Here is a 26,683-nt window from a genome sequence, read left to right as displayed (position 1 = left end):
ATGACTTTCAGACACACCTACAAAAGGAAGCCTTTGGTTATAATGAAAAGTGGAGCTGCAGACAAATTCTTTATAGGAAATGAATTTTCCTTTAATTTAGGGTTGTATATATAAAATCCAAGTAGACTTTGGCTTTATTGGTTATCCACCAAAATCATTAATTCTGTATTTTTCTGGATTGATTTTTTTTTATAATTCTTACTCTACAGAAAACTAAAGTGTTAGTTACCCTCCAACATGTGTAAAAACAAACAAAAAAATCAGCCCACATATGTCTTAAATGTCATTGAATTGATTGCTTTTTCCCAGCTGCATGAGGATATTAGGGATGACATCATTGTGTATATACAATATATTTCAAATCCCTATTTTGAATGCAGTGACAGTTCTATTGCTATAAAAGTATTATACTACTAAATAATTAACTAGGAAATTTTGAAAAACATAAATGGAGAATAAAAGACAATTGCATACGCCTTTATCACAACAAAATAGTCTTTTATAGTTGATTATGTTTCTTTTTCTATGGCTGAAGAACAAAATATCAATTATGGGCAGATGGCCATTAGCATAATCCATAATGCCAGAAGACAAAACAATGTTTTGTATCTATCACCTTTGATTAGTAGCATAATGTTTTAGTAGAGTCTGTATAAATAACAATGAGTAACAGAATATGGGCTTTGGCAGAGCAACAGTTTGCCCTTTAATGGCAGCATTTCTGTTTGGAAATAAAAGAAGAAATTATTATACAAATCTTCAAACATGTATCAAAATGATGGATTTCCTGATTTTCTGAAACCAACAGCATACACTCAGTATACAGCAATTCATTTAAATAAATAATTAACATTTCCATGAAAATATTCTTTACCCGAATAAAGCAATTTAGATGTTTTCACATAAGATCAAATGGCGTAAGGGATATATCAACAGCCTAAGTGTTTGAAGGAAAGTTTATACTTTCGGACTTGTCTTAGGTTTCACCTAATGGGCCTTTGACAGCCTTGACTGTGATTTTCTTAACCTCTATCAACCCCTACTCTATTTCCACCAGGAGAAAAAGAAATCAAAAGTTATAGACAACAAAGCCTTAAGGACCTCCATTCTCAATATTTAAGATGTTTCTGTGGCTTAGATTGGCTGACTCATAGCTAAAAGTAAATTCAGGTGAACATCTTCCTAAATAAAATCTCTGTAGGAAGAATGAGCTTAGGCTGTTAAAGATGACACTGAAAGTTCTTTAATTCCATTGGAGTATAAAAGTTTAAATCACTTTTTTTTTTCCAAACAAAAAAGGTTTAATGAAAAAGACATTAACTTTTTTTTTTTAAACATGAGGATTTGGGCATGAACCTGGTTGATCTTAAAAATTGTATCCCAGTCATTCACATCAACTTGTTCAAACCTTGTAACTGGAAAGGTCCCATGATGCTGGGCTCTAAACATCAAACGCAAAGGCTAGAATTATAGAATTATCTGGTATTTTAAATTGGGGTTTATGGACTCAACAGCCATATTTATGAACCAAAATTCAGGATACATACTCTGGTACAGGGACATGGATGGTGCGAAAAATATCCAGGATATCTAGCTGCTGAAACTGCAGCCCTCTCAATGACTCTAATACTCAAGAGATTCAAAGTACAGCCCCAGAAGTTCTAGATACAAAAATAGTAACAACCCAAATGAATATGACTGCATTAAAAAAACAATTATTTCCAAATCTACTGAGCAGCTGAACAGTCTTCAGTGATGCCTACTGTCACTGGGTTTCAAAGACTCCTGCTCCCAGGAGCGCCAGGACCTTTTATGACTATGGGATTTAACTCAGCTCCTACTTGTACTTCTATGACTACGCCCTTCAGAGCGCCCATTATGCTGGCTAGAATGTGTCTGAGCTCTGCCCTCTGTCCCTATCCCTTGTCTTTTCTTCTCTTGCCTCCTTCCTGCTTGAGGACTCGTGCTCGTGCTTGGGTTTCTCCTTCAGCTCCCTCTCTAGGTCCCCTACTCCACCAGAGTAGGCAGTCCTGGCCTTGCGGAGCTTCTGCCCCTCCCTGAGCTCTGACTTTTGAGCTCTCTCTGAGTTCTTGCTGCTGTGCTTCTTATGGCCCGGGTCATCATCCCCTTCCTTTACTGTCTTGCTTCTGTGTGACGAAGAAGATGGTTGATCTGCCTGTACCTCCCGGTCAGTTTTCTCTTTTCCTTTCTTTTTTCCCTTTTTGTCTTTCTTGTGCTTTTTTGTTGGGTTTTCATCTTCAGAGCCCTTAAACTAACTTGGTGAGGGGGTACGAGCCCCACAGCCCTTCTCCTGGAGCTCTTTGGACACATCATCCATTTCTTCTGAATCCTCAGGAGCTTGATAGTTAGATACATGATCCACTCAGATAGTTCTTCCTTTGATCTTGATCCCATTAAAATTGTCGATGGCCAGAATTGTGCTCCTTTGGTCTTCATAGCAGAGGAAACAGAATCCTTTAGATTTCCCAGCCTTCTTGTCCTGCATGAGATTAATGTTAGCCATCTCCCCATATTGTGAGAACACGCAGATGATGTCCCCTTCAGTCAGTTCATAAGGTAGCCCTCCCAGGAAGATCCAGGTGCTGTCCTTGTACTCGGAGTGCCAGGACACCTTATCGGCCACCCCAAGCTTGACCTCTCGCTCATTCAGCTAGTTGATCAGCTTCATCTTAGTTAAAGGGTTCATCGCACTCAACATTCAGGTATCAGACAATCACTTTTATAACCTGCATGAAATAGAGTAAAGCACCAGTAAACTTGCAAGGGGACAAATTTTAACTGTAACTGTGTCTGTTAAGGAAATGACTGATGGTGGGGAAGCAGAAAAGTGTCTATGGGGTGAGAGGGCATAGGGATTGTAAGTAACAGGGGAGAGTCTTTTGGGCAGAACTCAGCAGAAATTGTTCCTTTCTCCTACTTATATCCAACAGTGTAGCCGTATTGCAAATATATTTTCCAGCAAATGTATTTTTCAGATAGCATTACCAGAGCCAGTTTGCACTAAAGAGAGTTGCAGTGCCAACATTCCACAAATCTGTGAAGATAGCAACTAGAGTCATAGAAGTATAAAGACAGGAAGTTGGGCAACTGCCATTATATGAAAAAATTCTGCAGGTAATATTTTGGAACTTAATGGGTAGACACTACAGACCAACTAAGGAGATCCCGCTCCCTGGTAGCACTTCCCTACAAATCTCTATATATTGCCATAAAAGCATTTATTCTGATCATAAGAATTCTATATGCTTATCATGGAAATTTGAAAAATACCTCAAAATGTTAAAAAGGGGAACATTCTGTCATCCAGTAATAATAGTTTCTATATTGACATGTATTCACCCAGCCTTTTTTTCCCATTGAGAATAATGTATATGGCTGTGTGTGTGTTTTAAAATCTAGATCATATTTGAAAAACAAATCTCTTTTTCCACTTATTACATGAGGAAGATTTCCCATGTCATTCAATATTCTTCAAAAATTTCATAATGACTGCATAGCGTTCAGGTTTTCTGTATAATGGTTAAGTGTTTGCATATAAAATATTTTTCTCTCTCTGTAATTATTACATGCAATAGCTAATGAAATAAGATAGAAAAATTAAATATGTGGTATACTTTATTTATTTATTTATTTATTTATTTTAGAGGGAGTCTTTCTCTGTTGCCCAGGCTGGAGTGCAGTGGCACAATCCTAGCTCACTGCAACCTCCGCCTCCCGGGTTCAAGCGATTCTCCTGCTTCAGCCTTCTGAGTAGCTGAGATTATAGGCACCTGCTACCATGCCCGGCTAATTTTTTTTTTTTAATTGTACTTTAGGCTCTGGGGTACATGTGCAGATCATGCAGGATTGTTGCATAGGTACACACATGGCAATGTGGTGTGCTGCCTCCATCCCCCCGTCACCTACATCTGGTATTTCTCCCCATGTTATCCCTCCCAGACCTTCCTACCCCTGCCCCACTGTCCCTCACTTGTGTGATGCTCCCCTCCCTACGTCCATGTGTTCTCATTGTTCATCAACTGCCTGTCAGTGAGAACATATGGTTTTTGAGTTTCTGTTCTTGTTTTAGTTTGCTGAGAATTATGGTTTCCAGATTCATACATGTCCCAACAAAGGACACAAACTCATCATTTTTTATGGATGCATAGTATTCCATGGTGTATATGTGCCACATTTTCCTCGTCCAGTCTATTGTTGATGGGCACTTAGGTTGGTTCCAGGTCTTTGCTATTGTAAACAGTGCCACTGTGAACATACGTATGCATGTGTCTTTATAATAGAATAATTTATAATCCTTTGGGTATAGTAATGGGATTGCTGGGTTAAATGGAATTTCTCTTTCTAGGTCCTTGAGGAAGTGCCACACTGTCTTCCACAATGGTTGAACTAGTTTATACTCCCACCAACAGTGTAAAAGTGTTCCTGTTTCTCCACATCCTTTCCAGCATCTGTTGTCTCAAGATTTTTTAATGATTCCCATTCTAACTGGCATTCCCAAATCTAACTCAATGGAGTTTTGATTTGCATTTCTCTAATGACCAATGATGATGAGCATTTTTTATATGTTTATTGGCCTCATAGATGTCTTCTTTTGAAAAGTATCTGTTCATATCCTTCACCCACTTATGGATGGGTTTGTTTTTTTCTTGTTAATCTGTTTTAGTTCTTTGTAGATTCTGGATATTAGCCCTTTGTCAGATGGGTAGATTGCAAAAATTTCTTCCCATTCTGTTTGTTGCTGGTTCACTCTAATGATTGTTTCTTTTGCTGTACAGAAGCTCTGGAGTTTAATTAGGTCCCAATTGTCTATTTTGGCTTTTGTTGCCAATGCTTTTGGTGTTTTAGTCAGGAAGTCCTTGCCTATGCCTATGTCCTGAATGGTTTTGCCTAGGTTTTCTTCTAGGGTTTTTATGGTGTTAGGTCTTATGTTTGTCTTTAATCCATCTGGAGTTAATTTTAGTGTAAGGTGTCAGGAAGGGGTCCAAAATCTGCTTTCTGCACATGGCTAGTCAGTTTTCCCAACACCATTTATGAAACAGGAAATCCTTTCCCCATTGCTTATTTTTGTCAGGTTTGTCAAAGATTGGATGGTTGTAGATGTGTGGCATTGCCTCCAGGGCCTCTGTTCTGTTCCATTGGTCTACATCTCTGTTCTGGTACCAGTACCGTGCTGTTTTGATTACTGTAGCCTTATATTATAGTTTGAAATCAGGTAGCATGATGCCTCTGGCTTTGTTCTTTTTGCTTAGGATTGTCTTGGCTATGCGGGCTCTCTTTTGGTTCCATATGAAGTTTAAGGTAGTTTTTCCCAATTCTGTGAAGATGGTCATTGGTAGCTTGATGCGGATAGCATTGAGTCTATAAATTGCTTTGGGCAGTATGGCCATTTTCACCGATTTTGATTCTTCCTAACCATGAGTATGGAATGTTTCCCCATCTGTTTGTGTCCTCTATTATTTCATTGAGCAGTTGTCTATAGTTCTCCTTGAAGAGGTCCTTTACATCCTTTGTTAGTTGTATTCCTAGTTATTTTATTTAATACCTAGGAATTTTGAATGGGAGTAGCAATTTTGAATGGGAGTTTGCTCATAATTTGGCTCTTTGTTAGTCTGTTATTGGTGTATAGAAATGCTTGTGATTACTGCACATTGATTTTGTATCCTGAGACTTTACTGAAGTTGCTTATCAGTTTAAGGAGATTTGGGGCTGAGATTATAGGGTCTTCTAAATATACAATCATGTCATCTGCAAATAGAGACAATTTGACTTCCTCTTTTCCTAATTGAATACCCTTTATTTTTTTTTTCTTGCCTAATTGCTCTGGCTAGAACTTCCAATACTATATTGAATAGCAGTGGTGAAAGAGGGCATCTTTGTCTAGTGCAGGATTTCAAAGGGAATGCTTCCAGTCTTTGCCCATTCAGTATGATGTTGGCTGTAAGTTTGTCGCAAATAGCTTTTATTGTTTTGAGATATGTTCCCTCGATACCTAGTTTATTGAGAGTTTTTAGCATAAAAGGCTGTTGCATTTTGTCAAAGGCCTTCTCTGCATCTATTGAGATAATCATGTGGGTTTTGTCTTTGGCTCTGTTTATGTGGTGAATTACGTTGATAGACTTGCGTATGTTGAATCAGCCTTGCATCCCCGGGATGAAGCCTACTCGGTCGTGATGGATAAGCTTTTTGATGTGCTGTTGCAATCGGTTTGCCAGTATTTTGTTGAAGATTTTTGCATCTATGTTCATCATGGATATTGGCCTGAAGTTTTTGTTTTTTGTTGAATCTCTGCCGGGTTTTGGCATCACGACGATGTTGGTCTCATAAGATGAGTTAGGGAGGATTCCCTTTTTTTCTATTACTTGGAGTAGTTTCAGAAGGAATGGTACCAGCTTCTCTTTGTATATCTGGTAGAATTCAGCTGTGAACCCATCTGGACCTGAGCTTTTTTTGGTTCGTAGGCTATTAATTGCTGCCTGGACTTCAGCCCTTGTTATTGGTCTATTCAGGGTTTCAGCTTCTTCCTGGTTTTGGCTTGGGAGGGTGCAAGTTTCCAGGAATTTATCCATTTCTTCCAGGTTTACTTGTTTATGTGCATAGAGTTGTTTGTAGTAATCTCTGATGGTAGTTGCATTTCTATGGAATGAGTGGTGATATCCCCTTTATCGTTTTTTATTGCATCTATTTGATTCTTCTCTCTTTCCTTTTTTATAAATCTGGCTTGTGGTCTATTTTGTTGATCTTTTCTAAAAAACAGCTGCTGGATTTATTGATTTTTTTGAAGGATTTTAAGTGTCTCTATCTCCTTCAGTTCTGTTCTGGTCTTAGTTATTTCTTGTCTTCTGCTAGCTTTTGAGTTTGTTTTGATCTTGCTCCTCTGGCTCTTTCAATTTTGATGACAGGGTGTCAGTTTTGGATCTTTCCTCACTTCTCATGTGGTCATTTATTGCTGTAAATTTCCCTCTAGACATTGCTTTAAATGTGTCCCAGAAATTCTGGTACGTTGTGTCTTCATTCTCGTTGGTTTCAAAGAACAGCTTTATTTCTGCCTTCATTTCATTGTTTATCTAGTCAACATTCAAGAGCCAATTGTTCAATTTCCATGTAGTTGTGTGGATCTGAGTGACTTTCTTTATCCTGAGTTCTAATTTTATTGCACTGTGATCTGAGAGACTGTTTGTTATGATTTTTGTTCTTTTGCATTTGCTGAGGAGTGATTTACTTCCAATTATGTGGTCAATTTTAGAGTAGTTGTGATGTGGTCCTGAGAAGAATGGATATTCTGTGGATTTGGTGTAGAGAGTTCTGTAGATATCTATTAGGTTTGTTTGGAAAATTTAGAAGGTGAAGAAAGTGTGAGGATATCTACTTCTAGAAGAGAAATGACACAACAGCATTGTTTCACATGTATTTGGTAGGATTAGAGATTTGCTTTAACCATTTTGGAAAGTAATTTGGCAATACATATAAACATTTTAAGAATGCATAAACTTTGATGCAGCTATTTCACTTGTAGGAATTTACCTCATTATGTTTATACCTGCATGGATGCTTATTATATCACCACTTAGTGTCCTAGATTTTGCAAACTCTTCATTGTACAAAAACAATTGAAATCAGTTGTCTTTCTGAGCCAAGATAATTGACATTTAGAGTTCTATCTAAAAAGCAGGCATCCAAATAATGCTATGAAACTTGCACATGAGAAAACTACTTTGACCAACACAGTTAATCCTTTTGTGAAATTTCTTAAAATACATGGAACTTCATAGAAACATTCTCTTAAAATCCCAACAGTTGACATCATCGGTATTAAGGGTAGACAAAAATATTGTTCAGTCTGTATCATTATTACTGCATACACTGCATAGTATAGGATGATCCTGATCTTCCACCAGCTTTCTTACTGCCCAGCTGACAAAGATATAAGATAAACTCAACTATTAAAGAAGTTCTGTTTAGTAATGCTTTCAGTAAGTTAGCTTGGATAATTGGTCATATTACAATATCAGTTGTACAAACTAAGTCTTCAATAAATATATTTGAATAAATAAGCTAATATTCTTAATTGAGGGGAAAAATGTGAACATGGGAAGGGGAAAGACATAATCCAGTCACCCAGGTCATGTCTTAATTTCTAATTTTTTTCTCCAAATATTTTCAATTCACACTTGTGTCAGGAACCATTCATGTAGTCGACAAATCTTTACCAAGCACCTACTATAAGCCAGACAGTATTTCAAGAACAGGGGACATGCAACAGTGTATAATAGAGATGACGAAGCTTACACAGTATTGAGAATTCCCTATCCTAGCCCTCTACAAACAACATCGACTTAAAGGGTTTTTAGCCTATTTCTGAAAAATGAAAACCTCCCCATAGGGACTTCTTTCAAAGCTGCAATTTGTTTTTGATTTCTTCATTCCATCCACACATTTACTGAATGTCTACTATTATGAGCCAGGCACTGCTCTAGGGATTGGAGAAACATCAGCAAACAAAAAAGACAAAGTCTTTGCCCTCAAGAAGATTGTGTTCTAGAAACAAAAAAAATACAAAATAATTTTAGATATTGGTAAGTGTCATGAATAAAATACAGAGGGCTGTATGATAAAAGTAATTGGGAGGAAAAGGCTTTAAAAGCTAGTTGATCTGGAAGGCTGCTCTGTGAAAGTGACATATAAAACAAAACCTGAATGACCAAAGGGAGCCAGCCATGGAAAGATCAATATGAAGAGCCTCCCAGACAGAAAGAATAGCTTCTGCCAGAAGAATAAACTTGAGATGTTCTAAGAATAAAGAACAGCAAAATGATCAAGGGTGGAAGTGATTCATAAGAGATGAGTTCAGAGAAGTGGCAGGAGACCACATAATTTTTGATCTTGTAGGTTAGGCTAAAGAGCATAATTTTTATTCTATATACAGTGGAGATTCACTAGAAAGTGTCAAATAGAGTAGTGATAAAATAAGATTTACTTTCTTTTTGAAAACCCAATATTTATTTCTTCCAGCTTTATTGAGGTATAATTGGCAAATAAAAATTGTATAAATGTAAGTTATGAAACATGATGTTTTTATAAATGTATATATTGTGAAATGATTACCATAGTCAAGTTAATTAGCATGTCCATCACCTCACATAGTTACCTTTTTTGTGGTGAGAAGATTTAAGATATATTTTCTTAGCTAATTTCAAGTATACAATACAGTATTATTGATTATACTCATCATATTGTACATTAGATTTCCAGAACTGATTTATTCTGCATAACTGAAACTCTGTACCTTTTGACTAATATCTCCCCATTTTCCCCCATGTCCCAGCCCCTGTTAACCAGCATTGTCCTCTTTGCTTCTTTGAGTTCATCTTTTTTATTGCTTATTTCACTTAGCATAATGTCCTCCAGGTTCATTCATGTTGACTCTTATGATAAGATTTACTTATTTTTTAGGGCTAAATCATATAACACTCCATATATATTCCACTACATATGGAGTGGAATATTCACTTACGTTTCTACAGTCCCTACTGTGGGGCATATATATATATATATATATATATGTATACACACACATATATATGTGTGTATATATATATGTAGCATTGTGTTCTTTGCTTTTTTGCCTCTTTGCTTGATATATATATATATATATATATATATATATATATATATGTAACATATATATATCATTGTATATAACATAATATATATATGTTTTTTATCTATATGACATACATATATATATGTTTTTCAACTCCTTCCCCATCTGGGGCCACCAGGGTATGTTTTATTTGTAGCAGTCAACCATGAGAACTGTTGTCGAATAGATTGGACCAGGGAAACCCATTTGAATCTTTGGGTCTAAGGCTTTTATTGAGCCAATGTCATCTACAGCAATAGAAACATGAGAGTCCGGCAGTGGAACCAGGTGCACCTGATAAATCTTGGTGTTTGTGCAAAGCAGCCTGAGAAACTAATATGGAACAGTCCGTAGCTCCAGGTGAACACAATGAAATCCTTAATCACTGACAAATTATATTCTAAGGATCACATTTCCAAGGACTGACCAAGGGGTCAATCATGATTCCAGGTGTCCTTGGACATGCAAGGAGTAAGCAACCAGCTAAGAGGTCCAGTCACTGAGGATAAAAAATTGACTATTGTTTTTTGTAAGTTTTAGGTCACAGTAATCTTAAGAGTGTTTCACTTTAGTGGTGGGCATAACAGTCTGATATAAAATGTTGGCAAGATAATGGAAGGTGAGGAATTAAAGTGAGTATACACAACTCTTTTAATGTATTTTCCTGTGAAGGGGAAACAAGAAATGAGGAGGTTTTTAGAGTATTCAGATGTCAAGGAATTCTGTGGTCAGTCTTAAGATTAAAATTATCACAGCATATTTATATGCGGATCTAGTAATGATTCAAGAAAGAAGGAAATACATGGTGGTAGGTACTTTTATTAGTCTATTCTTGCACAGCTATAAAGAAATACCTGAGACTGGGTAATTTATAAAGAAAAGACATTTAAATGGCTCACAGTCCCATAGGCTGTACAGGAAGCATCACTATGGAGGCCTCAGGAAACTTACAATCATGGTAAAAGGCAACAGGGAAGCAGGCACATCTTACATGGCAGGAGCAGGGTTGGGGGTGGTGCCACACACTTTTAAACAACGAGATCTTATGAGAACTCTATTACAGGAACAGCACCAAAAGGGGAAATCCACCCCGATGATCCAATCACCTTCCACCTTCCCCATCTCAAACACTGGGGATTAAAATGTAACATGAGATTTGGGCAGGGACAAAAATCTAAATCATTATCAGTCTTTGAAAGGGGAGAGGTAATGAGATACAGAACTCAAGTAGAGTTCCAGGCTTGTGATGGGATGGGCTATTGTGAAGGTCTCTGACTTGCCCTGGAGACATTTTCCTCATCATCTTGATGATTAGCATTTGGCTCCTTGTTATGCAAATTTCTGCAGCTGGTATGAATTTCTCCCCCGGAAAATGGGTTTTTCTTTTCTACCACATCATCAGGTTGCAAATTTCCCAAATGTGTACGCACTGTCACCTCTTGAACACTTCGTTATTTAGATGTTTTTTCCACCAGATACTTTAAAGCATCTCTCTCAAGTTGAAAGTTTCACAGATCTCCTGGGAAGGGGCAAAATGCTATCAGTCTCTTTGATAAAGCATAGTGCAAGAGAGGGACTTCTGCTCCAGTTCCCAACAAGTTCGTCATCTCCATCTGACACCACCTCAGCCTGGACTTCATCATCTATATCACTATCAGTATTTTGGTCAAAGCCATTCAACAAGTCTCCAGGAAGTTCCACACTTTCCCACATATCCTGGTCTTCTGAACCCTCCAAACTGTTCTGACCTCTGCCTCTTACCCAGTTCCAAAGTCACTTCCACATTTTCGGGTATCCTCACAGCAGCACCCTATTACCTTGGTGCCAATTTACTGAATTAGTCCATTCTCACACTGCTATGTAAAGCTGCCCAAGACTGGGTAATTTATTTAAAAAAAAAAAAAAAAAGGTTTAATTTGCTCACAGTTCTACATGGCTGGGGAGGTATCAGGAAACTTACAATCATGGTGGAAGGCACCTCTTCACAGAGCAGCAGGAGAGAGAATGAGTGCCAGCAGAAGAAATGGCAGCTGCTTATAAAACCATCAGATCTCATGAGAACTTACTATCATGAGAACAGCATCGGGGAAACTGCCACCATGATCCAATCACTTCCCACTGTGTCCCTCCCATGACACAAGGGGATTATGGGAATTACAGTTCAAGATAATGTTTGGGTGGGGACACAGACAAATTGTATCACTTGTAAACACCCATATACATTTGTTAATACCCTCACACACTTATAAATACAGCATCGCACTCTCATATTCTCTTACATGCTGAAAAACACACACTCTCAGTAACACACACACTCACATTCAATCATACACATTTTCACAAGTCTCACAGACTCATACAAATTCCTATGCTCAAATACACTCACAAATTCTCTTACATGCTCTCTAACACTAAAACTCTCACACACTTTCACACAGTCACATTCTCACACATACATAATTTCAAACATATACTCCTAAATATACTCACATAATCGCATGCACTCTCACGCATAATCTCACACTGAAACAGCCACACATTCATATAGACACAAACTGCGACATGAAAGACATATCACTTGTCATTGTTGCCATGGCTATTCCAGCACGGAGAATATTTGAATAAAAATACAAAAGCCCTTTGGAGTTTATATTCTACTGGGTAGTAATAGATAACTAAACAAATGATATAATATCAAGTAGTGATTCATGTTATGATGACAAGCTGACTAGGATAAAAGAATAAAATGCAGGGGTGATATATTAAGTACAGCAGTCTGGGAGGTTTTCAGAACATTTGAGCAGAGGCAGGCTGTAATCATATTTGTGCTTTAAGAAGTAAATACATAGTATGGAAAAATAATTAGGTGATAATGGTGGAAACAATTTTCTGGTCAAGAGATGATAGTGATATGGAATAGAAATGATGCTGAGTTAGAATAGGTGGGCAGAAGTGGAAGCACTAAGCAACAGTGGTATCCTAGATATATTTTGAACATAGAGGAAACTGAATTTGCTAACAAATTGGAAATTAGTCATGAGAGAAAGAAAGGACTTAAGGGCGATTTCAAAGTTGTTGATTGGAGCAACTTGAAGGATGGAGCTGCCATTTACTATCATAGAATGAAGGATACAAAGAATAGCCTGTTTGTCATTGAGGAAATGGGGATGCAGTAGAAATGCAGAGTTCAGGTTTGGCCATTAGATTAAGGTAACTGTTGGTCATTCAAGCAGAAAGATTAGAAATGAAGATGAGAATATGGTAAGGCATTAGTCTGGAGTTTAGGGGCAATGTTATTAAGTATTCATTAATTTTTTTCAACCACTAATTACTGAGCACCTCTACTCTTATAGGCTCTGGACATTCAGAAATTTATAAGGCTAAGTCCCTTTCCTCAGAGCTTACAGAAGTTAGGTGAAGACAGCCCATATACAAAGTCCATATACAAAAAGCATATTGTAAAATATAAAGGTAGTGATAAGTGTTATGAGTGGGAAAATGAAGCATGTGCTTGACACTGTTTTGTGCATTTAAATGCAAGGAGTTACTGATAATATTCCCAATTTGCAGTTGGAGAAAGCAAGCCTCTCATATGTTAAGTAGTAAGTCAAGGTTTAATGAATAAATGAATTGATATTTTAACATATCAAAATGTACAGGAATACCAAGGCTTCACTGCAAAGGTACTGGCATGGATCATTCTATTTTGTCCCCAAGCCACCATACCAACTTACCCATCTGTCTTGATCTTGAAAAGTAGTCACTACAAAAAAAATGAGCATCAAAATACTATGAACACATGAGGTCCCTAAAAGTACATGAGCTTTGAAATACAACAAAGAAAACCATGAAAGGGGAAATTTTAGTAGCCCTTTAAATTTGAAAAGACTTGCAGTTTACAAAGCTTTTGCACTTATACACAAATTTTCCTGATTTACATAGACCAGAGTATAAAATATGGGTGCATTCACCATTTCATTGGTCTTTATAGTAACAGCCTCGGCAAATAGCCAACTAAGGATGGCCTTTTCTTCTGATTTGGAAGCCCTGCAAAGAAGACTACTTTGCTCACTATGCATGCCCACCTCTGGTGGCTTCATGTACATTTCCATAAGGGCTGCCATTTCCCTCAGAACTTATTGTTGAGATAAATGCACTAGAGCCCTCAAGATGCAGATCTACAGAGTTCTGTGACAAAATGGGAGTGATAATCTCTTTATCTTTTGGTACCATAATCAAAGTCCCAGAGCAAATCATCTTGTGTCCCATCACATTGCAGGTTATTTACTTAAATATCCATGTCAGATATTTCATTCAGAATTGTTTATTTTCTTCAGACCCAGGCATAAGTCTGTTGGCAGTAGTGGGGGTAGAGCAACATTCTTTCCCTTGGCATCATGTTCCTAAACAAAAGAACCTATGCTAGAGCAATACAGCCTTTCTCCACAGGAGGAGGCAAGCCCTCATTTCGTTCAGCACATGTTACTTATCTTTTTAGGATAAGCCTACAGTGAGGAAGCACATAGTCTTAGTTCTGTGCACCATGAGCTTCTCAGGTGCAGGTATTCATTGGAGGAGACATGCCGCATTTGTTCATTGCAGTATTAGGAGGTTCATTTTTGCTGCACAACTGAAACATATTCTCCAACCACAGCTGTTTTTAGTAATAAAGATGCTAGTGTTGATCACCATCTGTCTGACTCGGTTAATTGCAAACTCAGGTGAAAAGAACAGTGCCATGTATTGGGCCCACCAAATCCCACATAGTCTGTGGGACTAGGCTAAAGATAGTTTTCACTGGCAGACTGTCCTCAAAACAATTCCCCTGATGCCACTGTATTCCTTTCTCTGGGCTAAGGTTAGCAGTCTAGATCTCTTCCTTAGGGGAATTAAATTATGATATTTTCAACTTTGTGTTGAGTTGTTTAGTCCCTCCCTCTTTCCTTCAATATTTTTTTTACTGACTACTTTTCTTTTCCAGGCACTGTCCTGACCTCTGGCAATACAACAGTGAGCAAGACAGAAATAGCGCCTTTTCTTATAAAGTTTACAGTCTAGTAGCCCAACAAACATAATTGAAATGGTCACCTGAGTGTTATAGTGTATAATATAAACACAATAAGTGCTATGAGGGTCTTAGACTCTGATATAGTCTGAGGGATCAAGGAAGGCTTCCTTGTGAAAATGATGCTTGAGCTGACATCTATAGAATAAGCTGGGCTGGGTGTAGTGGCTCATGCCTGTAATCCCAGTACTTGGGAGGCCGAGGTGGGCGGATCACGAGGTCAAGAGATCAAGACCATCCTGGCCAATGTGGTGAAACCCCGACTCTACTAAAAATACAAAAATTAGCTGCGCGTGGTGATGTATGCCTGTAGTCCCAGCTACTCGGGTGGCTGAGGCAGGAGAATCACTTGAACCCAGGAGGCAGAGGTTGCAGTGAGCTGAGATTGTGCCACTGTATTTCAGCCTGGGTGACAGAGTGAGACTCCATCTCAAAATAAATAATAAGCTGAAGTTAACTAGACAGAAAGATAGGGTATGAGAAAGAGTATATTTTAAACAAGGGTAAAGGAATAAGCAAAGGCCCTGTGGTAGTAAGGAAGGAGTACCACCCATCAATTTAGTCTTCTCAACCATCCTTTCTACAATTTAGCTAGGATTCACATTTTACAGATGAATACATTGCAGCACAAATGGTTACTAGCTGCATGACCTTGGGTAAGTAGTAGAACTGAAATGTAAAGCCAACATTCAGTGCCTCTAAGGTAATAGTTCTCAATTAGAGGCTATCCCTGACACCCCACCCTCCCTAGGCACATTTGGCAATACCTGAAGACATTTTCAGTTGGCGCAAGTGGAGGGATGCACTCCTGACATCTAATGGGGTCCACATGAAATGATTATCTGGCCCGAAATGTCTTTTTCTTCAGTTTTTTGAAATTTGTTTAAATTTATTTCTTAATTTTTTATTCAGGCCACATAGATAGATAGATAGATAGATAGATAGAGATATAATCATTTCAATAATTTAAATACTACCCAAGTTGTAAACCCCACACCAAGCTCCTCATCTTTCCACAGTTCTGCCTCTTTCCCTGGAGGCTTCTCAGTCCCTCATGCAAATAGACTTCTGGCCAGTCAGCTCCAATTAGCCATTGTTGCCCAGTAGTGAACACGGATTAGACTTAAGCAGGGACCTCTGCTACTTTGCAATTATCTCAGTGATCTTCACCAGCTTCATATTATCACTTCACCTCATAGAAGAGGAAACAGGTTAAATTACATGCCTTGGATTTCAGAATCCAAAGTAACAGAGCAATTGAGTCCTTCTTCTAAAATTAATATTGTTTTCTCTTCATGCCGCAGCCCTTTTAAGGATAAATGCTTACTCTCACTCTTCTCAAGTACAACTGGCAAAGGCTGGAGATGCAAGCCTGGATCAGAGCTGCAGGAGTGCTATGAAGAGTTTGTCAAACTTAATGGCTGGATTATTTTTTTAGGAGCTTGAAAATCAGCCCAGTGTTACTCAGCTTGAATTCCTCTCTTGCTAGGCTCAAGGCACACCAGACACACAATCTGCTGTTTGTGTAGAAAATATGTCAGGAGAGAAAAAGATAGCACCCACATGTGAGCATCTGCTGGAAAAATTCATTTTACCATTAACCATACAATTGAGTGAGAAAAACATCTGTGCCTGCTATTGCAGATGTAATCATAAAACCCAAATGCAGCAATGAAAGAAAGTGGAAGAGGGGCAGAGGATGAGGAACTAGAGAAACGCGTGACTTTAGTGTCAGGAAGGGATGACTTTGTGGCTCTGTTGCTGCACTGAATATTCTCACCTTCACCTTTCAAATATGACACCATCCGTAGGGAACAGCAAAATTGTAAGCAGGCAAATTAGGCATAAGACAGAGCATCTTAAACTTAAACCAGCAAGGCAGCTCCGACAAAGCTATAAGCAAGGCAGAGGAATCCCAGAGACTGCCAATAACAGCAAAAAAAACATCTAAATATATGTTGGCAGCATTTCAGTATGCAGTCAGACTTAGAATTGTGGAACTGGAGAATGTAGAAAATATCAAAGCCCTCAGAGATCAACTAGGTTAATCCCCAGTTTTACTCAGGAGGAAACCAAAGCCCAGAGAGGGATATGACTGCCCAAGGTCACACAGCTAGTTAGTGGCAGATGATTCTAGACAGTTCCTGGGACACAGTTTGTTTCTCGGACTGGTAAGAGGAAGAACTTTTGTAAAACTTTTCAAGTAGCCAGCAGCATCAACTTGAGAGCATAATTGTACTACAGTGATATAAAGGTATACTTTGATTTTGGAAGCCAAAAGCCAATGGTGATTACCCATCTTTGTTCAAACTGCTGAGGTATCATTCTGCTGCTCACAGTGGAATAGAAACACATACCAGATCTCAGCAAATGACACTCTACATCTGCTTTGAAAAAAAATCTCAAATGTAAATGTGGTTCTGCTTCTGTTGTGCTTCCTGTTTCAAAGTACCATACAATTTTGATCTGAAAGTGGGAAGAAAGAAATCCAACTAGATCCAAGGCACCCCATTCCACACTCTCATTGGTCAGTTTGCATGGTCTAGCGAAGGAGTCTGCATCCACCGAACCAGGCATCCTAGCTTTTGCTTCTGGTTCTGCCTAGGTCTAGCTATATGACTTTGGGACAAAAGCCACTGGGCTTGAGCCCTCCATAACCTTTCACCATGGAAAAATGGAATAAGAAGCAGCAAAAGTAAAGGATAAAATGGAGAAATGTATGGTAAGAGATGGGGGTAAGAAACAGGGCTGCCGTCTCTCCCTTCCCATGCCCTCAAGCATAGTTAGCAGCATGTTATGAAGCCCAGAAAATGTCCCTTTTCAATTCCATTGTGGTCACATCATTCCTTTTATTCTGTCATGAAGTCTTGGTTCAAATCTTTTGTTGACTTTTATTGCTCATTTTCTTGTTAATGAATTGTAAGAGGTATTTATATGTTCAGAATACAAGTATGTTGATATAAGTGCTGTGAATAATTTCTCCAGTTCAATACTTCCTTTTCCATTTTCTGGACTGTATCTTACAAATAGCAAACCTTTTTAATTTTGACATCAAATGTATCTTTTTTTAATGCTTGTGCTTATTGTGTTCTGTATACAAAACTTTTGCCTATCCTAAGTCACAAATATTTTCTTTTATACTTTCTTCTAGACGTTTCAGAATTTAAGGTTTTACATTTAGGTCCATTTAGAATTTATGTACATTTATTATCTATTTTGAGCTGATTTTTGTATACGACATAAGTTAAAAGTTAGTATTGGCTTTTTTCCCATATGGGTATACAGTTGGTACAGCAGTATTGGTTGAAAAGGTCATTTTCCCCATTTAATTACTTTGGTACCTTTGATAAATTGATCATATATGTGTAAGACTTTTGGCTTGTGGGCAGACCTAGACCTACACTTCAAAGACAATGCAAAGGAGGAAACAAGTTTACAAGCACATTTGCACTAATTCCAACTCAGTGGAGCTCAACTCATGAGGTCTGACTGTAAAGGACCTCACAGTTGTTCCCAGGGGTGAAGGAGGTTGAAATAACAAGATACTACATAGGAAAGTTAATTATCACAGGCGTACAAGGCTGGGGCAATCCTTGTTTCTACTTTATGTGCACCACATCACTAATCTTTCTAAACAATCCTGTGAAATAGCAATTAATATGATCCCCATGCTTTAAAGTGAAGCACTGAGAGGTAACTTACCTATCTAAGGTAATGTAGAGCTGGAGGACCTGGAGTGTGAAACTAGACTCTATGGTGTCAGGGCTATGCTTTGAATCACTGTTTCTGTTTATCTTTGTAGCTCCACTACTCCTATCTGCACAGTGCTCTGTAATGGTTCTCATCTAAATCAACCTCCTACTACTCCCTTCCCTCCCAGCTGTTGAGGGCTAACTAATAAAAAACAGTTAATATTTATTGAGCACTAAAGCACATAGGCTCTTTACATACATTAGTTCATTCAATTCTCACAACAGCTCTAAAGAAGGTTTGTACTATTATCTCCATTTCACTTATGCAGAAACTCAGTCTCAGATCCTTTAAGTAATTTACTCTAGATCACGCAGCTATTAAATGGCAGAGCCAGAGTCTAAAGCCAAAATTGCCTGGCACTGAATTCCCTGCTCTTAACTACTACAACATGCCACCTTTTAGACTTTTTTTTTTTTGAGATAGGAGTCTCATTCTGTTACCCAGGATGCAGTACAATGGCGCGATCTCGACTCACTGCTACCTCTGCCTCCTGGGTCCAAGTGATTCTCCTGCCTCAGCCTCCTAGTAGCTGGGATTACAGGCGCAGGCCACCACACCCAGCTAATTTTTCTATTTTTGGTAGAGACAGGGTTTCGCCATGTTGGCCAGGCTGGTCTTGACCTGACTTCAGGTGATCCACCTGCCCCAGCCTCTCAAAGTGCTGAGATTACAGGCATGAGCCACTGCACCTGCCTTCACCTTCTACAATTTAGATTATCCCTGCATGATTGCAGAGGATGAGGTAAAGACACTGGTAAGTCACTAATGTGCCTTCACACCCCAGAACATTCCCTGGATCTACTACTATGTTTCATCACTTAAAGCTAGGGGTTGGGAAAATGAGCAATTCAGAAGTTCCCACAGCCGACTTAGAACTTCCATGGAATTGCCTGTCTTTAGAAGATCAAAGGCTTCCATATTATAAAGTGACGTCACTTGCTCTATTCTGCTTGGAACTTCAAGAACAGGATATGTAAAATGGTTCATTTTCATAAGCTGTTATGGCTTAACCTAACAACAAAGAAATTATTCAGAATTATCCTAATAATACTTTTCATGTTTAATCTTCATGACCTTCCATATGATTACACCAGTGCTCTCTCAGTTGGTTTTCACAACCTTGTACAATAAACAGAGAAGATGCTATTCTCCCCATTTGACTGATGAAGAAACTGAAAATTAAATGGAGGTAAATGACTTGTCAAGTTTACACAGTTAGTATGCAGTGGAGCTGGGATTGAGCCCCAGGTCCTTGGAGGGCTCACTACTGATTTTCAAATCTAAAGCCACTAATATTGCAATCATTGTTTCTTAATGTTTCGGGTTATTCAGATGTAGACTGTAACAACACCAAGATCTCAAAATATTTTCTTTAATAATTATTTTCCTAAATTATGAGCATCCTACTATCACTATCTGGACCATAGCTGCACCTATGATCTTTCAAGTGAAATCACTTTAGCAGGCTTTTAAGACAGACTGGGCCAAAGGAAAAAGATGCCTGAAAGGAACAAAGCAACATGTTACCTTGAAGAGTAATCAATTATGTGAATGGTTTCACTGCCTGTTACACCATGGATTATGCCTTCATTTTTCATATTAATGTTCTTTATGTTTTTCAATTAGTCACAGCAAATTACCTGTCCTTCCCCTTTGTAAGGGCAGCTCAGTGGGCCTCTGTGGATTATTTTCCAAGTTTTGTCAGGTAAATTCTTGCTTTAATTGTCCTTGAGGCATTAACATATAATTTTTTAACGAATACACGAACATGTTCCATTTGATACCATCTCATTCATGTAGGAAATAACCTATTAAATAAGGAGTTTGAGGAATCTGCCTCTTTTTTTTTTTTTTTTTTTTTTGGTGGATTACAAAAATAATTTTTACTTAAATATAAAAAAGAATGGGAACATTAAAGAAAATTAAAATTCATTCAATAATTCTTAGTCATTCCAACAGAGAGAGCTTGTGGCATGAATCATATAAAAGAGCAAATTCTCCAAAATTCATTTCCTTCTGCCCAGTCCTGGCAAAGTTCCTGTCCCCCCCCCCGCACCCTATCCTATGACCCCATATTTCTCATCCCACAACGCCTAACCAGCTGCATTTTAATAGTCTGTTTATAGTCAGTCCTTGCCTCCTTCCCCTAATCTTTGAGGTTGTCTAGAACAGGAACAATGTCTTCATCGGAAGTGAATCCCTAGATGTTGACACACTACATTACACAGAAGTAGGTGCTTAGGAAGGGATAGATAGATGAATGAAGCCATTTGCCTTTGGAAAGCTCTAGTGCATCCATTTTGGATATGGTCATATCTCACAAATTAGGATTTTTCTCAGGCTATAATTTAAGCATTATATTGCTTTCCCATAATCATCTCTGGTAAGGGAAACCAAATAACTTCTCTGCCCTTGAGGACCCACAGTCTAACAGAGCTCTGTCAAATGTTACGTTTCTGAAGGCCTGTTGATAGACTCCATTCCGAGTGCTTTGTCAAAAGTTGCCATTTTCCCTTTTTCTTTCATGTGTGGCATTGTCCTTAAGATTAGAAACTTCTCTGAAACACTACTAGGATGGTGTCTCACAGGACTAATGCTTTGCTCCATGGGCTACTGTCTTTTGACATCTTAATATGGAAGAGAGTAAGCCTCTTCTTCCTCAAATATCTTAGTTTTATTTTATTATTGTTATTTTTTTAAGAGGAGCAGCACTATAAAAACTGCAACTTACAATTACATTTCTGCTTTTCACCAAAGGACAATTTAATTTTTTACATTCAAATTCTTTTCCTAATGTCATTTAATGACTTTGGGGAAGCAGAGAGAGAGAGAGCCTCTGAGGACTTTCTGAGTCTTTGTAAAGAACTACAAATTATTATTAAACCACTATCTCCAATGTGGTAATTATTTTTTCTATTAATAATTATTTCAGTAACTAGGGTGGAGAGCTATAAAAAGATGCCATTATTCAAATTTTAGGTTAACTTATTCCAACAAATGACATAAAATATATTTGAAAACATCTAATTTGTGTACATTGTGCAAACAAATGTATACAAAAATATTCGTTGAGTCTTTGTTTCCTTGACTTGAGACACAGCTAAACCACAAAAATCTGAAAAGTAGAGTATGAGATCTCTTTCCAGAGAAGGTTTGGCTGATACTCACTATTGGTGGGGTAGCATCTAGAAGCCATCAGAGGAATAGTAGATTGAAAACTTATAAGAAGCTTGAGAGATTGATTTTCTTGCCTTTGGTACAGTATAGGATTAGTGGTTATTCACCTTTTTCTGGAGCTTACAAGAAACTGATATACCACATAACCTTCGGTTACCATTCTGGCAATTTATTACAATAACAAGCAAAAAGTTCCTTCCTATAACTGAACACCTTTCTTGCTTTGATGTATTGTATATTTGCTACAAAGAGAATAACTAATCTCTATTCTCTTTATAGAAATTTTTCATGCCTTTCAAAATTATGAATAAGATGACTCCAATCCTCATAATCTTCAGACTAAACAAAATCTAATTTATTTTATGCTCAGTCTCTTATTTTTCTTTCTTTAAGTTTCTTTAAGGACCCAAACAGGAACAGCCCGAGAATCAACTTTCTCTGTTCCTAGTCCTCAGAACTACTGAAGACTGATACAAACTGAATCTTTTACCACAAAGTCATTATGTCATATCCACAATTGCTCATGGTAATTATCTAGTAAACAAAACAAAACCCCAAAAAATAGGTATACAAAGAATCCCAAAGAGAGAAGCTCTCTCTCTCTCTCTCTCTCTGTGTGTGTGTGTGTGTGTGTGTGTGTGTGTGTGTGTGTGTGTGTGTTTCATTAAGGGTTAGAATTAAGTAGACATGCAAAGTTTGTGGCATTAACTCCAAAGCGAACAATTGAGAAATGGATGATAAATTAAGGGCAACTAATTTAGAGATAACAATTTGATAACAAAAAGAAATTGGGTTTTCAAATTCCTAAAGAAATGCAAATGACTATCAGTAAGAATTCCCACCAGACAAGGTTCAATAGTATAAGGCAGATGTGAAAGAGTGGAGAAAAGAGCACAAGGTTCATATTTTGTTTGATGTTGGGTAAGCCTCTTAACCTATATTATCCTATGATAAACACCTCTTAGAGTGGCACCCCAGCTTACAGTTCTTCTTTCTCTGAGAATAGCCTCAATATGCAGAGGTGAATAGGCAGCAAGTGGTCATATTTACAGTATGGGATCTTGGTCTCTTGGCCATGTTTGTTGATCCATGGGTGGGCACAGGATCCAAACCAGGTAAATGAGATTCTTTCTCTCATGAATTTAAAATCTAGAACAAAAAGGCACAGTGCATTGGATGCGGTACAGTGTTGAGTCCCTATTTCATTCTGCCTTTCTCATATAATGTGAGTTGTTTACATGTCTCTCATTAGATATTAATTTCCTTGAAGACAGGATCTTTGTCATATATCTCTCTATAGGATAACAGAGAAAGTTTTTGACACTGATGTAAGTGTTCATTATCTTGATTATGGTGATGATCTCATATGTATATACATATGTTAAAAATCATCAACTTTTGTACTTTAAGCATGTACAAAATATTGTACATGAGTTAAATCTCAATAAGCTCGTATAAAATTTTATGGTATCCCAGAAAAAGTAGTAGCAACTGATCCCAACTGGTGTGAATATGAGTGAGATTTGTTTCAGATGAGAAAAGTTTATGGTTTTACAGTTAGCTTTGTGCTAACACGTTATTAGGCTGTTTTTAAAGAAAGAAATAGCATAGATTGTATCACAAGTAGAATATCTGACTCAACGATAGTTAATCTCTCTGAATAATCAGCTAGACCAATCAAATTCTTTCCAGCTAGAAACTGAATAAATAATAAAATCATCTTGTTGGCAGCTATCTTAGTCTGCTTGGGCTGTTTATTATGAAAAATACCATCAACTGTGTCTTATAAATAACAGAAATTTATTGCTTACAGTTTTAGAGGCTGGGAAGTCCAAGACCTACATGCTGCTAGATTTAGTGTCTGGTAAGGACTTACTTCTCATTGAATGCACCTTCTCACTACATCTTTACATGGTGGAAGGGGCAAACATGCTCTCTCAGTCCTCTTTTATAAGGGCACTAATTCAATTCAGGAGGACTGTACTCTCATGACTCAATCACCTCCCAAAGGCTCCACCTCTTAACACCACCTCTAACACCTTGGGGTGCAGGTTTCAACATATGAATTCTGGAGGGACACACATTCAGAATATAGCAGTAGCAGAAGGAAATATTGGGAAGTGAAGAGAGAGAAGCCAAGATACAGTGAGAGAGAGTGCAGCATCATTAGTAACACCTTGGTAGTCCAGATAAACAGCACCAGAGCAGAGTTACTGCAGGAAATTACAACTCCACAATTTAGTGTAACTTGAGTGAAACTGTCACTTTCTAATTAAAATTAGCCCAACTTGGCATTATAAAGACATCTACATGGGTACTGACGGGTCTGATTAGATTTGTTCATTTTGCCTTTCCCATTTCTTGCCAAATCTGGACATTTATTTAGCAACAGCAAACATACTGGAGGCAGATAGATGTTTTAAACTTACCTGTTTGGATACTAAACAGCTTCGTTCCTATTTGGTGTGGCGGGCAGAGGGTAAAGAGGATGTGCCAGATATGCTCTGTTTGCCCATCTAGATACATTCTCTACCTTTCTCTAGCTTGTTTTGGTCTCTGGAAGACTGACTGGGCAGCTGATCCAGGCCCTTATCCTCTGGCTCTTCTTTGGGTTTCACTATGGGGACCTCTGGCAGAATACTGGAAAGTAAGCAGTGGGTATTGTTGGACAGTGGCTATATTCCTCTACCTAAAGCCACTAAGCCTGTGTGAAGGCCTGTCTTATTCAGCTCTCACTTTATTCCAGTAATGGTTGCCTCCCATTTTCCCTTCAAGGCTTTCCCCATGGATAATTCTATCTTTATTGGTTACCTTGCCTTTTTGTAGTTCCTTTCCTAACGTCTCTTAATAAATACTCTTTTCGAATGTGCCATGTATTTCTACTGGAATCCTGACACAAGGGCTTAATCAATATTAACTTATGTCAGCGTTGGATACCTATAAACGTCTCTTTTCCTTAAAATTTCTAAGTGACTGTAGGAGTCAATGTGCACCTCCTATTCTAGACACAAGGATCCTATTTGCCTTTATATCTTTCACTCCTAACATAGTACCTGGCACAGAGATGGTGCTCAACAAAAGTGTGCCGAAATAATTTTGTAAATGAATAAATTAGTTCGAATTAATTTGCCTTCTGAAATTAATGCTTGAATAAAGGTTTTCTGATATTTTATATGAACCGTTAGAATTTGTGACAAAAAACCAACCATGTATAACCTCAGTAGTAATTTAAGAATGCAAATGAAGACAGCAATAATATAACATTTTACACATATTAAATCAGCAAATTTAAACCAAAACAACAAATGCCTATATTGTAATGAAACTCTATACTCATATATTGCTGGTAGCGGTATAAATTATCATAGCCCATTTGAAAAACACTATGGCAAAATGTATCAAGAGTCATAAAAATGACCCAATAATTTCACTATTGGGGATTTACCCTAAGAAAATAATTGAGAAGAAACAAAATGCTATATTCACATAGATGCTCAATGAAGCATTATTTGCAACAGCAACACTGGAAATAACCTAAAATGCCAAATACTGGAGAATTGGTTTAAGCACATTTCAGTACATCAAACAGATGGAACCCTCTGACTCTCATCAAAACGTGCTTGCTACAGTGGTGACCACAAAAAAAAGACTTTCACATATTTAAATAAATGGTGAAGAACAAAACATGAATGAAAGAGGCTGTTATGGACTGAAATAGCCCATACCCCTATTTAATTGTGATAGAGAGATATGGGTTATTCCTTTACCTTGTAAAATGTTTTGATAGATATTTTATCCAGTTTTTTTAAAAAGCCACAGGAGGGCAGAGCTACATGGCTTAATAGAAAGCTCTACTTTATGCTCCCCTCCCCAGTAAGGACACCAAATTAACGACTGTCTACATAGAAAAAAACACCTTCATAAGAAGGTCAAAATGATGCAGCAAGTCTGTAGGATGTCCCAAACTTTCCAACATCTTCTTATCTCCTTCTGAACCCTTCAAACTGTTCCAACCTTTGCCTGCTACCTAGTTCCAAAGTCCCTTCCACATTTTCAAATATCTTTACACAGCAGTGTTTCACTACCTTGGTACAAATTTACTATATTAGTCTGTTTTTGTACTGCTATAAAGGACTGCCCAAGACTGGGTAATATATAAATATAAGAGATTTAATTGATTCACTGTTCAGCATGACTGAAGAGGCCTCAGGAAACTTAAAATCATGGAAGAAGGTAAAGGGAAAGAAAGGCATCTTCTTCTCAAGGCAGCAGAAAGTTGAAGTGCTAAGCAAAGGGGAAAGAGCCCCTTATAAAATCATCAGCTCTTGTGAGAACTCACTCACTATCATGAGAACAGCATGGGGGAAAGTGCCCCAATGATTCAATTTCCTCCACTTGGCCTCTGCCTTAACATGTGGGGATTATGGGGATAATAAGGATTACAATTCAAGATGAGATTTGGGTAGGGACACAAAGCCTATCTATATCAAGGGCAGCAGACTATGTATGAACTATGTATGAATAAATGTGTCCTAAATTCCCTCTCCCCTCTTCCACACTGATTCAATAGACCTGTATGCTGTACCTGACATCATTATTGTCATGACTAGTATAGTCAATTGTGAGTGTTGATGTACTGAATGGCTAAAACATAGTGGATTAACTTGATGTGTTGTGCTTATAATTTGATCTCCTGAGGAATTAAACTTTCATGGTGGGAAACAGTTGAAAAATTCATGGTGTTAAACCACAGCTCTACCACAGGGCCTCTATCTCTGCTTAGCAACCCTGTTAACATCCATCCCTAGAGAACCCTGACTGGCTTCCAGCTTCTTCCCACCTCTTCTCCCCACATCTGAGGCCCCCAGCTCCTCTACCTACAAACTCAGTCTTTTAAACCAAATCTGACCTCAAGTAAGGGAAGGTAAGCATTTCAGCCAGGTATCTCATTGTGAGTGCACCCATAACTTCGTGCCACAGCTGTCTCTCTTAAATGGATCTTTGTTTTCTTTGTGCCTGGAGCTACG

The 26,683-nt window shown here is 37.9% G+C and overlaps 1 long non-coding RNA gene and 1 pseudogene across 1 annotated transcript in view; one reads left to right on the top strand and one right to left on the bottom strand.

The window, feature by feature from the left end:
• LOC119467151 overlaps window positions 1-26,683 on the top strand; it is a 202,287-nt gene that overhangs the window by 44,111 nt on the left and 131,493 nt on the right. The window lies entirely within an intron of this gene.
• LOC108283562 lies at window positions 1,750-2,707 on the bottom strand (annotated as a pseudogene).

The sequence above is a fragment of the Cebus imitator genome, unplaced genomic scaffold (assembly GCF_001604975.1).
Source record: "Cebus imitator isolate Cc_AM_T3 unplaced genomic scaffold, Cebus_imitator-1.0 Scaffold262, whole genome shotgun sequence".
Taxonomy (NCBI): domain Eukaryota; kingdom Metazoa; phylum Chordata; class Mammalia; order Primates; family Cebidae; genus Cebus; species Cebus imitator.
Note: the sequence above shows the minus strand (reverse complement) of the source record. Positions and strands in the feature narration are given on the sequence as shown.